We start from the raw sequence: 14,665 nt of genomic DNA on the forward strand, positions 1-14,665 counted from the left end.
TGCTTCGGGTTCTCCTCCCCACCCATCCCCAAAAATGCCCATTCCTGTCTGTCTCTAGGCACGAGATGCTCCCACATGTATGTGTGCATACCAGGGAGATGGAGAGGCAGCTTCAGCTACACTAAGCAATTAAACTCCAGTAGCTCAGGGATGAGCAGGAGGCCGTGATTTTCTTTTCCTTTGCAGTAATTGCCTCTGCAATCAGCTTTGATCACCCGAGAGCAGAAGAGATGAGTGCTGCAAGTTGACATCAGTGGTTTTAATATATCCATTTACATATACAGGAGCAGTGCAGCATACAGCTTTCCATAGCGCCTCTGACCTGAAACCATCGCCGCTCCATAGATACCTCATTTAATTTAATACTTCACCACCACTGCGGAAGCCATACGATGGGGATGGGAGGGGGCATAATCAAGCCCTCACTCTCTCGCTCTCCGTGCATGTCTGTAAAAATGACATGAAAGTAATTGCTTTTGAAAAGCAAAGCAGAAATGGCACAATTGATTCCACTTAAATGAGAGGAGAAGGGGTGGGGGTGGGGGAGGCTCACCCTAAACATGCCACCTTCTTTCTTCTTTCCTGCTGCAAGCACACCGCTGCGTGGGGCTGCACTGGGACAGAAGAAAGGTGGGCTTGTCTGAATGGCACGGGAGGGAGGGAAGCTAGGGCAGGCAGTGCTGCTTTGGGCAGAATGCACCCCTTGGTGACCTCAGACCCACAGGCAGATGCTGCTCCATGGAGCCATGTGGCATGCCCCATTGTCATAGGCACTCCTGGTGCCCGAGAGCTGGCAGGGAGCTTCATTGCACTGGAAATCCTAGAATCACTCTGCCTCCCAAACCTGCTCACCTGCCTGGCAGCTGGACGGAGGAGGATGATGAGGGTGAGACATCAGCTCCTCTTCATCTCCAATGTATATCTCATTATCCCTGTTGACAAAGCTTTGTGAGCCTATGGTTTTGGAATCTACCCAGTCTCCTGCTGCTGGTGGATGCTCACCCTTCTGCCAAGGACCTCCCAGTGCCCTCTCTCTGTGACCTGGCACACCACTCAGCCCCCCATCTGTGGAAGTCAGGACCTGGCATCATGGGCTGTGCACTGCCAGTGTGTGCTGAAATACATCTTTAATGTAAACAATAACATGATTTTGTGTTAATTACATGCAAATTGATTATTAGTGTATTTATAGAATGTTGACATCTGAGTGACAGTCTTCAATAAATATGTTTTACTAATCAGTTAGCATTAATTAATATCAAAATCCTCTGTAGGTTTAGCAAGTCAGCGAACATTGGTGAGGCCCCTCTGTTGCTGCCAGTGTTGCTGGATATTGGAAGTGTTGCTGGCAGCACTCATCTGTTCCTGGCAGCAGTGTGGAGCACAAGTGGGCCCAGGGAGTCCAAGGGTAGTGCTGGAAGGACAGATGGACACATGCCCAGAGGGAGAAACCTCTGGGAAACATTGCTCTTGGGAGAGCCCCCCATTCAGCAGGGCCTGCCTGAGGGCAGGAGGGCTGCCAGCTTGAGCCAAGTTGGTAGGGGCCAGGCAGTGCTTCCAAGAAGCCCTGGAGACCCCTTTCTCCAGGACACAGGGCTGCTTCCAGGTATATCTGAGCAGCAGAAGGATGCTGTGCACACAGGACCCTTGTTATGGCAAGGCAATCCCCAGCCAGCATTGCAGAGTTCTTATGCTGAATTTAAACCACCAAGCAGATCAACTCCTAAGCTATGTGGGCAACATTTTCTCTTGCCTCCCCATCTTTAGCAGGGCAGGAGCCATACAGTGCCTGCTGACTGTAGCTTCTCTTGCCCATCACAAGAAGATGAGCAGCATCCCTGAGGAGTAAACGGCCAAGGTAGCGGGGAGAGTAGCTGTGCACTGGGGTCAGCACTTGACTCTTGTCATGCTAATGCTCCTTGGTTGACAATTATGATTCTTCCCTGCTTCCGAATTGTGCAAACACCTTAGAGCTGGGACACCAAGAAGTGAATATGCTGAACCCTTAGAGCTGCTTCTGTTCAGGCAGATGCTCAAGCTGTGGGGTGCCTGAGCCCCTTCTGCTCCGCTCTGAGGACAGCAGACACAGGGAAAATGCCTGAAGAGCTCAACATGCTGCTGCAACAGGAGCTGGGTGTTTGATTACTGGTTAGAATAATTTTGGTCTTGCTCAGCTGTTCTTTGCTTCCCTCACTGCGGGAGCCTGACACCCCTTCTGTGAGCAGAGGCAGGTGTCCCAGTCAGCAGGGCTTCTGTTTTCCTGAGCTGGACATGTCTGCCTGCTGTGGGCAAGCATGTCAAATCACACCTACCATATTGGCTTCCTGTCCCCAGAACATCCGATTTTTGCAGCTAATGTGTGGGGGGTGTCTCCTCCTGCCAATCCCCACCCCCAGCAGCATCAGGTCTGTGCTGTTCGGGGTTTTGTTAAGCCGTTTAGTATTAATTGATTTTTTTTTCCATTTTTTCTTTCTTTCCCTGGGCGGGTCAATAGCTGGATGCTCAAGAGCAGAGGATCTATCAACTGCAGACCAAGCAGAGGGAGAGGCAGGCAGACCTGGAGCAGAAATGCAGCCAGAGCAGCAGCTCAGCCAGGACCTGGGGGCCAGCTACCAGCTACGGAAAGGAGCTTGGAGCAGGTAGGAGAAGATACCAGTCCACTCTAGCTCTGCAGCCCAGGCTGAGAAGGGAGCTCTATTTGATCCATTCACAGCAATAACAATAATCCGCTGCTCTTGTTTACATGGCAGCGTAAGGAAGGGATGAAGATGTGAGAGTAGAGTCTGTCACCTCCCAGTGAGGAGGGGAAGATGGAGGCAGCAGGGAGATGGCTACAGCTCTGCCGGCTGTGAATGGGTTGTGGGATTGCAGTTGCTGTGGGGGTCTGATGGCTGTCATGCACAGATGTTGTGGGTGCTGCTCTGCTGCTGACCTTGGATAGACAAGAAGAGGATGGCCACAAAAATACTGCCTCAGGGCAGAGCTGTCCTGGCTAGTGGTGACATTTACATGCTGTGAGCCAAGAGATTAGGATTGCTCATACCTGTTCAGCCATGCTGCTGTGGACAAAAGCCTCCGCTTGTCCCTGGACATCAGGTTAGGAGCACCCTTGTTCCTGCTGGAGGCCTGCTGGGCAGCCTATGCCGGTCTACCCCATGCTGGATCTGTTTGCCCCTGCCCCGCCACCGACCCCTGTATTTCAGAAGCTGTAGAAGTCAGACCCTTTGCTCAGTGTGCTCCCCTGTGTGTGAGCCTGGTTTGGGAAAGCACATTGCTCCCACCTCTGCAGACATCAGGCTGTCTGCCTGATGTCTGCTCAGGCACCAGCATTCCTCAGTGGACTCCAGCTACAAGGTCTCCTTTGGATCCACATGGCAAACAGGGGTGAGGAGAGCTGATCCTGGAAACCTGGGGCATTCCTGCTGCTGCACACTACAGCATTACTTGTTTAACCTGGTATCCACTTGTCCCTTTAGCACCACATAAGCCATTTAAAAATATGTCTATTTTAACAACTTGCTAGTGAAATATGCTTGGGGTTCGGGTAGAATAAACCAAGTACTTTTGACATTGGAGTACCAGATACCAGCATACTGGATACTCAGAACCGCTGGTTTGTCTAAGCAGCAGCTCAGAGGACAGCGTTTAAAATAGAGTTGGGGGTGTCCCTCTTATTAGTCAAAGTGGAGACATTTTGTTTCATTTGATGTAGTGATGATAAATATATTCCTATGAATATGTTCATATACCTAGTCATACATACATGGCAATATATATAAAGAGAATGCATTGATTACATTAATTGCATTTGAAGGAAAGTTACAAGATGTTGTTTTATTTACTCCTACATCATCCATTGTTCTGTGTGTGAGGAGTCAGCCCAGCATGTGGGCTGAGCTGTGCGTGGCAAACCCGCATTCCAGCTGCCCACAGTGAAGGTGGGAGCAGGATGTGTATGCCTTTGCCTGCGTTTGTGGATGGTGGCAGATGGATGAATGCGGGAGAGGGTCAGCATGTGCCTTTGTTTTATTCTACATATACATATGGATGATCATGTGTTGATTTGTGCAAGGACAGCATGGCAGGAGGGGAATGACACTCTGCTTCTTCCTACTCCCCTTCCCTTCCCTTCCCTTCCCTTCCCTTCCCTTCCCTTCCCTTCCCTTCCCTTCCCTTCCCTTCCCTTCCCTTCCCTTCCCTTCCCTTCCCTTCCCTTCCCTTCCCTTCCCTTCCCTTCCCTTCCCTTCCCTTCCCTTCCCTTCCCTTCCCTTCCCTTCCCTTCCCTTCCCTTCCCTTCCTTACTGATACCAAATTCAGCTGAGTCTTGCTGTTGGTTTCAGTGAAAGTGGCAGATAAAAACAGCCTAGCTCTCAACTTTCTTTTACAAACCTCCCAGTTAAGCATCAAGCCTTGTTATATAAAAATATGACACTATTCTGTGGCAGAACAGTGTTCCACTTGGCTCTGTGTCTGGCAGCAGCTTATGGCCTTGTCTAGGAAAGAACTCTTTTCTCCTGGGAAGAACAGGGGAAGCTTGTGAGCTTCTCTTCACCAAGATGCTCATGCACCTTCTGTGCTGAAGGGGCTTCCTGAACCCAAGGGGGAGCCTTTTGTTTAACAGCCCTTGAGGAATTTTCATCTATAACTTGTCAAACTAATTCTGTAACTCAGATCTTATCCAGCTTCTGTAAAGTCCTGTAGCAGTGAATTCCCCTGTTTGACCATGCTTGAGAAGAAGCCACCATCCTTTGGCTTGTTTTGAGCCTGTCCCCTGACAAATTCCACTGTTTTCTTGGAAAAGACCATGACGGTCACTCCTTAATCACCTTCCTATGACACTTCTGATTTTATAGATCTTTGTTATATTTTCTTGCCAACATCCTTTTAGAAAGAAGGACTCCAATCTATTTCTCAGAGCCAGTCTCAGTTGCTGATACATTTCCTGTTGTGGGGCCCTGGGCCTGCCAAGGCTGGTGGTCCTGGGTCCCTGCAGCAGGCAGCAGGATTCCTGTGCAAGGAGTGCCAGGTGTAATTTAGCACTAGGAGCATGAATTATGGTCCTGCCCTTTTCAGAAAGACTGTCAGCACAGCCCTGCTTGTCAGCTTAGTCCCCCACCTGATCATGAGCTTTCCTAGTGAATGAATTAAGACTTGGCGTATCATCGTTTAATACAGCCCCCATGCTAATGTCTTTTTGAAATGAAACTGAGAAAGCTGTTAACCTCAGTTAGCCAGTTGTCCTCACCATGACCTGGATAAATCATCCAAGCAGGAGCACTGAAGAACAGAGCTCTGGCTGTTTTGCAAAATGGAGTTGGAAGGGAAGGACTGTGCTTCCAGCTCATGCCATGAAGATTCCTCTGAGCCAGAGCTGTGCAGCCAAAGAACCAGTGTGTTCTTACACCAGAGACCCTGATGGGGCTCCAGGCTATGTGTTCACTGGTACACCCCCTCCCCTGGCAGCTGCTGAGGGGTCACAGTGTCACATCACAGGTGGGAAAAGGCAACATGTTGTATCTGGAGAAGAGGGGATGAATTCCCACAGGGACCCCAGGAACAGGTTCCTTCTGCTCCTGCCACCCGGCATGTTTCAACGTCCAGCTCTTCTTTGTGACCATGTCATTTTCCACATTCATTCCCTTCAGCTGCGGGCTGGATTCTCCTCAGGGATGTCTCCTTCACCACATTCTGAAGGCAGCTGGCCTTGAGCTGGGAAAAGAGATGAAGAGGACACTTTGGTGGCTGCTGCCAGGAGATATGGATCTACAGGAGCAGGGAATTTCTCTCCATTAGCTGTTTTGACATTGGAGCCTGTTATCTTTATAAAGGCCTCATTACTTCATCTGCTTTCGCAGGGCATCTGCTCTCATAGCTACTGCTCTGTGTGGCAGGGAATTCTACTAGACAGGGTGATTTCTTTTGTGATTTCTCATCTGGCTACTTTACTGGGGTTTGGGGTTTTGGCTTTTACTTTTGTATGACTGAGGGAGATCACAACACCAGCTGTATGTAAGAAAGTCCAGGAAAGAGGAAAAAAACCCATCTGTTCTCCATGTCCATGAAGAACTACCGGGCAGAGCCTCCATCAGGAAACATTTGGGTTAGGTCCAGTTTTCTAAAGGGAAGGAGGACAGAGCAGGTGAGCAGACTGCCAGGGCCGAAGGATCCTGCATCACAGGAGAGCTTTAAGGACAGATATACAGATACACAGGGTACTTCTAGGTTCCCCTGTCTCACAACTGGAAGACAATCAGCCTCTTGATGTTCACATCAGCATTGCTCATTCCCTAAATCTATTCCTGCTCCCAATTTGTAATGCAGTTCTGCCTTTCCCAGAGCCCCACCACAGTCTGATTCAGTGTTCCCCTTTTTACTGCCAACCTGCCTGGTCCCAGGTTCCCTGGGAGGCTGTAACACATGCTGAAAGGAGCAAGCAGAGCCTGAAGGAGGTCACTGGGTGATGAAGGTTCCAATACCACCATCTGCATTACATGTGCTGCTGTGCTACAGGCTTTGGCCAGAGTCCCTCCCATGTTGGGGAACACATGAGTGGAGGATGAGGCAGAGATAGGAGTGTAGATATGCTATCAGAACTTTTGGATTCAATTTCCCTTCTCAGCAGAATAGCTGTGTGCAGTTTCTTACATGCGCTGCTCTGCAAATGAGCTGTGCAGGACATGGCTGCTGTCAGAGACTACCTGGAGATCATGATCCACCTGGAGCAGTCAGTTTGGCTCTGCAGGGCTGGCACAGGCAAGGACAGGGTCTGGCTGATGGACAGACCTCGCCTCAGCTCTCAGGGGCTGTAGGAGTCTGCTGCCCTTTACCTTGCTCCACTGTACGAGAACAGCCACGGAGTGTTCACAGAGGAGGGAATGGTCACAGGCATAATACCCTGTACCATGCACCATGTACTGTGTCCCATACACCAGGACTCAGAGCCGTTCACAGACACCCTGCAACATCAGCAGAGAGACAGGGACTGAAATACATGGCCAGGGCAGTCAGGGCAACTGTGAGCCAAGGTGAGCCATGCTATTTGTGTAGACACCAATGAGGAGCCCCACTGGGTACCTGTATCTGAGAGCCAGTTCTACAGCACAGTCATTAAAGAGAGAATAAAGAAAATAATAGAGCATTGATTAAAATGGTTGGCAAGGCTGATTTCTCTCCATGCAGCCTCTGACAGAGCAGACTTTGGGGCTGGGGAGGAATAGGCAGCCTCCAGGCTGTGAGGCTAATGCAGAGCCATGGCTGTTTGTATAACTGCAAAGCTTTTAAGAGAGACTTGGGAAAACTAGCTTGGATTCCAATGAATATTTACAATTACACTGCTCCAAAGCTGAATCCAATCACAGCACAGCAATGTGCAGGCTTCATGCATCAAAAGAAAATGAGAGGAAAACAGGAAAGATGGAGTTGCCTTTGGAGGGACTTACAAACACAGATCTCTCTGCTTCTGGCAGAACTAAAATGCTTTATTTCTGATAGGAGCAATTTATTCTTCAGGCATTTTGCTTGATATTAGAAAGTGCCTGGCTGGTTTTTGAAGTGAGTGTCTTCAATAGAAGATCTTTAATTCAAAATGAAAGCAAGAAATACAAAGTGTTGTGCTTTATAATTTTGATATTATGCTTACAAACTCCAGAAATAGGGGAGCGTTACCCAGCTGGAGCAGGGGTCCCTTCCACTTCCTTCCACTGTGTTTTTGATCACCATGTAGGCTGAGTATTTAAACCATGCTGCTAATATGGAATTTGGATGGTTACCATGCTGGCTGAGCATTCACTGCAGCTCAGTATTGGCCTTTTCTTTCTTGCAGTAGAAGGTATGCAAAAATAATGGTGATGGGGAATTACCTTGATAAAAAGATGGAGGATCTCTGACTGCTGAATCACTGGTGAGAGCAATGTGTCACAGAATAGGAAGTGTGTGACAAAGCAGAGACGCTGCCTGAAGTAACAACGAAACAGCACCACAGAGCTGACCTTTGTCAGCTGCTGCTCTGGTGCCCTGTCTGCATGTCCTATCCTGTCCACTCTGCCCATCCTGCCCACACAATCCATGCTGCCTGCAGCTCTAACCTACAGGACTGTAAATAGTCAGTGGCCTCAATGTGGTCCCACAGCACGAAACACTACTGCTCTTAATAAATTTGAAGTACTTAAGGTATAGCCTTGCATTCCATCATGCAGACATTCCTAAGCACCACAGCAGCACAACAGCAGGTGCTTCAAAAGAACCAGATTAGTATTTACACTAAAGAACATGCAATTTGTTAGCCACGATGCCTGCTTACAAGCACACGACCCGGGAAAGCCACCTCTGCAGTGCAAACCCTCTCCTTCCCCACAGCCCACCAGGCAGTGTGTCCCACCCTGGACAGAGAGCAGTGGGGGGCTGCTTCCAGCCTGCACTAATCCCTCCACATGGTTTGAAGATGATGCTATCTTCTGGTGCCTGCCACCTCGTGCGTGCACAGATCTCTGCTGCTGGATGGCAGTCCAAAAGGATGCTGGTGGGAAATTCCAGGACGCTGGTTTCTGATCTGAGTCAGTCACGCTGTTGGTGCAGAGACACACTCCATCACACGCAGGCATGGCACAGGGTGTTCGCTGCAGCTTGGCACAGGCTGGAGTCGATAGCCCTCAGCAGGAACTTGCAGTCAGTATTATACTGTCTAAGAGGCTTAAAATCAACTGTGAAGTTTCAGTATAGCTACAAAAAACCTGTTTTCTATTTCTCCACTCATAGCTTCTTCTAGGAGAAGACAGTGCAATTTGGTGATTCATTGCAGGAGTCTGGTTGGTGCATCCATGCTGGACTATAGAGGCCACAGATCCCACGGTGGTTCCAGGAACACTCTGCCAGCGTCAGCCACCTGCAGCTCATGGGCTCAGGAAGCAAAAATGGGGTCTTGCATTCCATCAATGTGAGTGGATATTTTTCTCCCATTAAAATGTTTCATTTATTTTTGAATGCATATGAGCTTTGGGGGTGTACCACACCCTGTGTGAAGCAGTCTGACACAGCACAAGATTCAAAAAAATATCTGGCTTTTGCTTTTTTGTTATTACCTGCAAATTTATGGGGTGCTGTCGGTTCTTACATTGAAGGGCTAATGAGAAATCATACTGCAGACAACCTCTATTTGTGAAACTTGATACTATAGTCTTCTTCAGTCTATTTTTTCTAGCCCAAAAAGACTATCCATTTTTAACTCACATGGAGAATACTCTGTATTTGATCATCCTTGTTGGTCTTCTCTGAAACACTTCCAAATCTTTTTCTTGAGGGAGGCAGACAGAGCTGCATATAGAAATCACAGGGCAGCTTTCACTATGAATCTGTTCATTGGCAGAACTATGATCTGCTCTCTATTATTTTCCTGATAATTGTTAACAGTCAGTTTGCCTTTTGGGCTGCTCCTGGGCACCAAACAAATGTTTCCACAGATCCATCTCTCCATCTTCATCTGATTTCATTCTAGCACAGCCCCAAGCCTAATTCCTGAGGAGGAACAGAGCTACAGCAGCTGGGACTGCAGTGAGATCTTGTGAGAAAGACGGTGCAAATGCCCCAGATCTTCAGCAAGATTAGGACCATCTGGCTGAGTCATACCTTGGAGACTGGGGACAGCTGCTAAACATCTGGAAAAAAGAAGACATTATATAAGGTCAGCAGACCTGGCCTCTTCCAGACACATTTACCCTCGGGTGTTTGCTCACCTGAGGGGCTCAGTAATGCTGTGGAATGCCAATGTAGCCAGATGAATCAGTGCTGGCTGAACTCCTATCCAAGAGCACAAATAGCATCATGTTCTTGTGATCCTCCTTTGCATTTCCTTCCTGCAGGTTCCCGGGGTTAGCAGGAAGGGATTGGGCTGCCTGACCTCCAGTACCCACGGTCATGAAAATTTCCCCTTACTCTGAAACCAGTAACTTCTCTGACTAAGATAGCTTCAGACAAGTGTTTGGCTGAACTTGAAGACATCAAGAGACAGACATCCTCCTCTGGCAGTCAGTCCCTTCACATCACTCCTACTGGTTTGGGTTTTTTTCTTCTCATGACTGCTATGTCAACAGAGCTAATGAAGCTTTCTATGCAGCAGCAATATGGTCTCAACTTTGTTTCTCTTGGGTTTTATCCTTTGTCATAGAATACTCCTTTCTTTTTGGCCAGAGACTTAAGGTGGGAAGGGAAGGGAAGGGAAGGGAAGGGAAGGGAAGGGAAGGGAAGGGAAGGGAAGGGAAGGGAAGGGAAGGGAAGGGAAGGGAAGGGAAGGGAAGGGAAGGGAAGGGAAGGGATGACCTCTCTGTTTCATATCTCTATCTCCATTACCTCCTGCCCTTTGGAGGTTCTCCCTGTGCTCCCCACCACCAGAGTCTCTTTCCATTTACCCAGCTCCCTCTGTTTTTTGTCTCCCCTCAGCCCCCTTGCTTTTTATTGACCTCCCACACAGTGCTGCCATCACTGCTGGCTCAGAAGAAGGCCCCAGAGCTGCTGATGTGTGTGTCCAGGGGTGCTATCCCTCTTCCAGCAACTTAGTGACTGTAATTGCAAGAACCACCAATGCCTAGTGTCCTATGACCAGACCTGAGCAGCACTGCTTTCACTTCATTTGTTCCTTCCATTTTCTATCAGAATTTCTACTTTCTGGTGACTTCCATTTCTTGGTTCCTTAGAGGAACACATGACAGCTCCTACAGAGTATGTGTATGTCCTTAACCCACAGATTCAAAAACCTGAGATGCAGTTGGCAGGAGCAGCAGGGGAAATGGTGCCGTGATGGTGTGAATACACACTAGCAGCAGCAGTGGGTGGGAGGCAGCTCCAGGGACCACTGCACACCTGCGGGGCTACTCCTGTGCCCATCTGTGCCTTCCACCTGACCCTGGGGGGGAAGTGTTTAAACACAACCAGCCCTGGGTGGCCTGCTCTGGCTGACGCTGCCGGGGCAGGACAAGAGGATGAGCCAGGCAACCCGGTGTTTGACCAGTGGGAATGTCAGCATTTGGCTTCCAGGTGACTGGGCTGGGTGGGCCTCCTCATGCACCAACACTCCCCACTATGAGCTTTCATGGGAACATGTGGTAGCTAGAGGAGTAAAGCAGAGGCAAAACACTGATGTGCACTCTGGGATGTGTCATGGCCTTTCAGCCTCCACTAGAAAGACAGCAGGACAGAGCAAGTCCCGACCCATTATTGCTACTGTGGCTGTTTCCCCCTTCTGTTTTTACACATCCAGTTTGTTCTCTCTTCGTTCCCTCTCCCTAGAGCTGCTGTGGTTTTTAATAAGTATTTTTCAAGTAGCTGGCTGAGACCCTGGCAAGGATAATGAGATCATTCGCACCGCAGAATGCAAAGCCCTGCAAGTCCCGATTGCTATCGCTCCCGGTGGACTATGCCCACACTGCCTGTATTTCTGTCGCTGTTCCTCATCCCAAACACAGCAGCATGCCCCGGGCAGTACCGGATGGATCGGGCCGGGGTACAGCTCCCTGCCAACACGAAGGGCCAAGAATTGTCACTGGAACCGCTCAGAAATAACCTTTAAGGCTTATTAAGATTCTACCGACGGAGACGTTGATCCCGCTTCCCCGTTCATGAATCCCATTCCCAGCTCAAGACCCGCCAGCCCTCGGCCTGCCCCCGGTTGAAGCTGAGCTGCGGCGGGAGCAGCGGGCACACACGGCACGGGTACTCCCATCACCGGGCACCCCTGCTCCAGGCAGCCCCCGACCCGGCACTCCCTGCACCGCCATCCCTGGGACAACCCGCTCCGGGAACCTCGGCTCGGCAACGCCGGCACGGGCACCCCGGCCGGGGCAGCGCTCCCCGCCGCCCGCCCAGCCCGACCGGGCGGCAGAATAAAGGTGCTGAGGGTTGCTCGGGGCGTGCCCGGGGTGCGCTTGGTGGTGCCCCGCGGGTGCCCAGGCGGTGCTCGGGGACGCTCGAGGGGCGCCCGGGAGAGGCTGCTCGGGGATGGCCGGAGGGAGCGCCGGGGGACGCTCGAGGGGGGCTCGGGGCTGCTCGGGCGGAGCCGCCCTCACGGGCAGCGCCGCGCGGGCCGACAGCGACCCCTGCCGGGCGGGAGCGGCCACCGAGCGGAGCTTGGCAGCGCGCATGCGCGAGGCTTCCGCCGCAGCCCCCGGCCCTGCGGAGTCCCGGGGCGCTCCCAGCCCCCGAGCCCCGCTCCGGTCCCCGAGCCCCGCTCCGGTCCCCCAGCCCCGCTCCGGTCCCCCCAGCCCCGCTCCGGTCCCCCCAGCCCCCGAGCCCCGCTCCGGTCCCCGAGCCCCGCTCCGGTCCCCGAGCTCCGCTCCGGTCCCCCCAGCCCCGCTCCGGTCCCCCCGGTCCCCGAGCCCCGCTCCGGTCCCCCCAGCCCCGCTCCGGTCCCCCCAGCCCCGCTCCGGTCCCCCCAGCCCCCGAGCCCCGCTCCGGTCCCCCCAGCCCCGCTCCGGTCCCCGAGCCCCGCTCCGGTCCCCCCAGCCCCGCTCCGGTCCCCCCAGCCCCCGAGCCCCGCTCCGGTCCCCGAGCCCTGCTCCGGTCCCCCCAGCCCCCGAGCCCCGCTCCGGTCCCCGAGCCCCGCTCCGGTCCCCCAGCCCCGCTCCGGTCCCCCCGGTCCCCGAGCCCCGCTCCGGTCCCCCAGCCCCGCTCCGGTCCCCCCAGCCCTTCGCGCCCCGCTCCAGTCCCCTCAGCTCCCTCTCAGCCCCTGCCCACTACTGCTACAGGGTGCTCAGAGCAGCTGTGGCTACCGCATCCCTGGAAGTGTCCAAGGCCAAGCTGGACGGGGCTTGGAGCACCCTGGAAGGTGGAAGGTGGCAGGCGGCAGAACAACATGAGCAGATGGAGAGTCCTGGCTCAGGGCACCAGCAGGGCAGTGAAGACCTCATTAAAAGACCAGCATCGGTGTCTGCTTTGGGATCAGGGACTGGATGGCCCATCCACAATGTCCAACTTGCTCTGCCAAGAAGTAACCATTTCTCTGTGTGTTGAACTCCAGCTTCAGTTTGGTTTGTGTCATCTCACAAACATCAGACTGGGGTGCACTTCTGCCCGCTGATACAAGAGCCTCCTTCTGCTCTGTTCCCACTTTCCTCTTGCATCTGATGTGTGACCAGACTACCCCTTGCTCTGCTCTAAACCTCTCACAGAATACCACTTGAGCTGTGCACTGCCCATGGCTCCTTCTGGAGCTTTTCCTAGAGCTCCATGGTCCCCTTGCACCATGAGCACTGGTAGCACACAGGTTCCCACTGCCACAAAGGGCCATGCCACCGCTGCAGCTGGACATTTGGCTGCGTGAGTAGCCACCAGTGTGTCCCACACACTACTGGGATATGCCAGTGCAGCAGCTGCTGCATGAGCTGCTTGTGCATTTATGTAAGTACAAACAAGACCTTAAGTCATCTCTTCTTTGGCTCATCTGTGTGAAACAAGGATCACAGCACTTGTTTTACAGAGGAGCCCTGCAGTTTGGTTCATGAATATCAAGTGGTTTGAGCTCCTGTGATGGAAGGTACTGGAGAGAGACAAAGGGGCACCAATGGCGTAAAGCTGCTTGAGGCCCAAGCAGTGGTCTCACCCAGTTGCACTGTGTTTGCTAATCCAAGTGTGTAATCAGCACATATGGGCAATGTGTTGGCTTGGGCTGTGTCACACACAGCACCTCAGAACACTCTCAGTGTGAGCTCATGCTCCCCAATAGGGGTGACTGGTGTCTGCACAGCCACCAAGGATGGGCGATGTGCAGGGAAAGACGGAGCTGGCAGTGCAGTAGCATGATGACGAGATAGATGTCATCGACACATAGTCATGGCACAGAGCACATGCAAACCTCCTTCCACCCTAGCCAGTCTGCCCACCAGCTCTCCTGAATGAAGTCCCAGCTTTGTTTTCTGATTTCCATTTTGTATCCTAAAATATTCACTCCAAGTTCCGCTTGACAGACATGCCTAATCTAATCTCCATGTCTGCTTTCTAATTTTCGCAGCCAGGATAAAACAAATTGGCTGGCGTTAATTGCCTGTGCAGCGGCCTGGAGCTCTGAGCCGTGATTTACGAGCTTGGAGCAGGCGCTCTGCAACACATTTTTCTTAATTTATTTTTAATGAGTCTCTCAATTAATTTTCTTGGAAACATCTTAATGATGTTGGAGGCGGATGTTAATGAGGTTTGTAGCAGCACCTCATTTTGCATATTTTAACGTACTGAATGGCATGAAGCAAACTCTTCATCCTAAAACAGAAAAAACCTTAAGATTGGAGAGGACTCCTGGGCTGACATTACTGCCCTGGCTTGAGGCTGAGGCACCGCGTGGGCTAGTTGGTGACTTTGAACATTGTGAGGCTGAAGCTGGTTGAGCCCACAGGGATGGCAGGACCCTGGCAGCATGGGGGGAGGTGAGGGGCCATGCTGGGTCATGGTTGGTGGTCAGACACTTCTTAACAGATAGAGTGAAAGCCTAGATAAAGAACCTGGGCACTAATACCCCTGTGCTGGCATGTCCCATGTTGTGGGCACCCCATTCCCTGCACACCCCCAGACAGACCTTTTGTGCAGGAACTCTCCAAGACACAGGACTAGGCTGCCTGGGGCTGATGACGGTGGGGTGCTCTGGGGTGTCTCTGCTGGCCCGCAGGGTCACCGGTAATTGCTGATGCAT

At 51.8% G+C, this 14,665-nt stretch overlaps 1 long non-coding RNA gene across 1 annotated transcript; it reads left to right on the plus strand.

Moving 5' to 3' along the window:
• Positions 1-1,482: 1,482 nt before the first annotated feature.
• On the plus strand, positions 1,483-10,114 carry LOC110468758 (uncharacterized). The gene is made up of 4 exons (XR_002465150.2): positions 1,483-2,639; positions 8,755-8,932; positions 9,491-9,676; positions 9,855-10,114. It is a non-coding gene; the product is annotated as an uncharacterized LOC110468758 (long non-coding RNA).
• Positions 10,115-14,665: the final 4,551 nt, after the last annotated feature.

Source organism: Lonchura striata, chromosome 13 (genome assembly GCF_046129695.1).
Source record: "Lonchura striata isolate bLonStr1 chromosome 13, bLonStr1.mat, whole genome shotgun sequence".
Classification (NCBI taxonomy): Eukaryota; Metazoa; Chordata; class Aves; order Passeriformes; family Estrildidae; genus Lonchura; species Lonchura striata.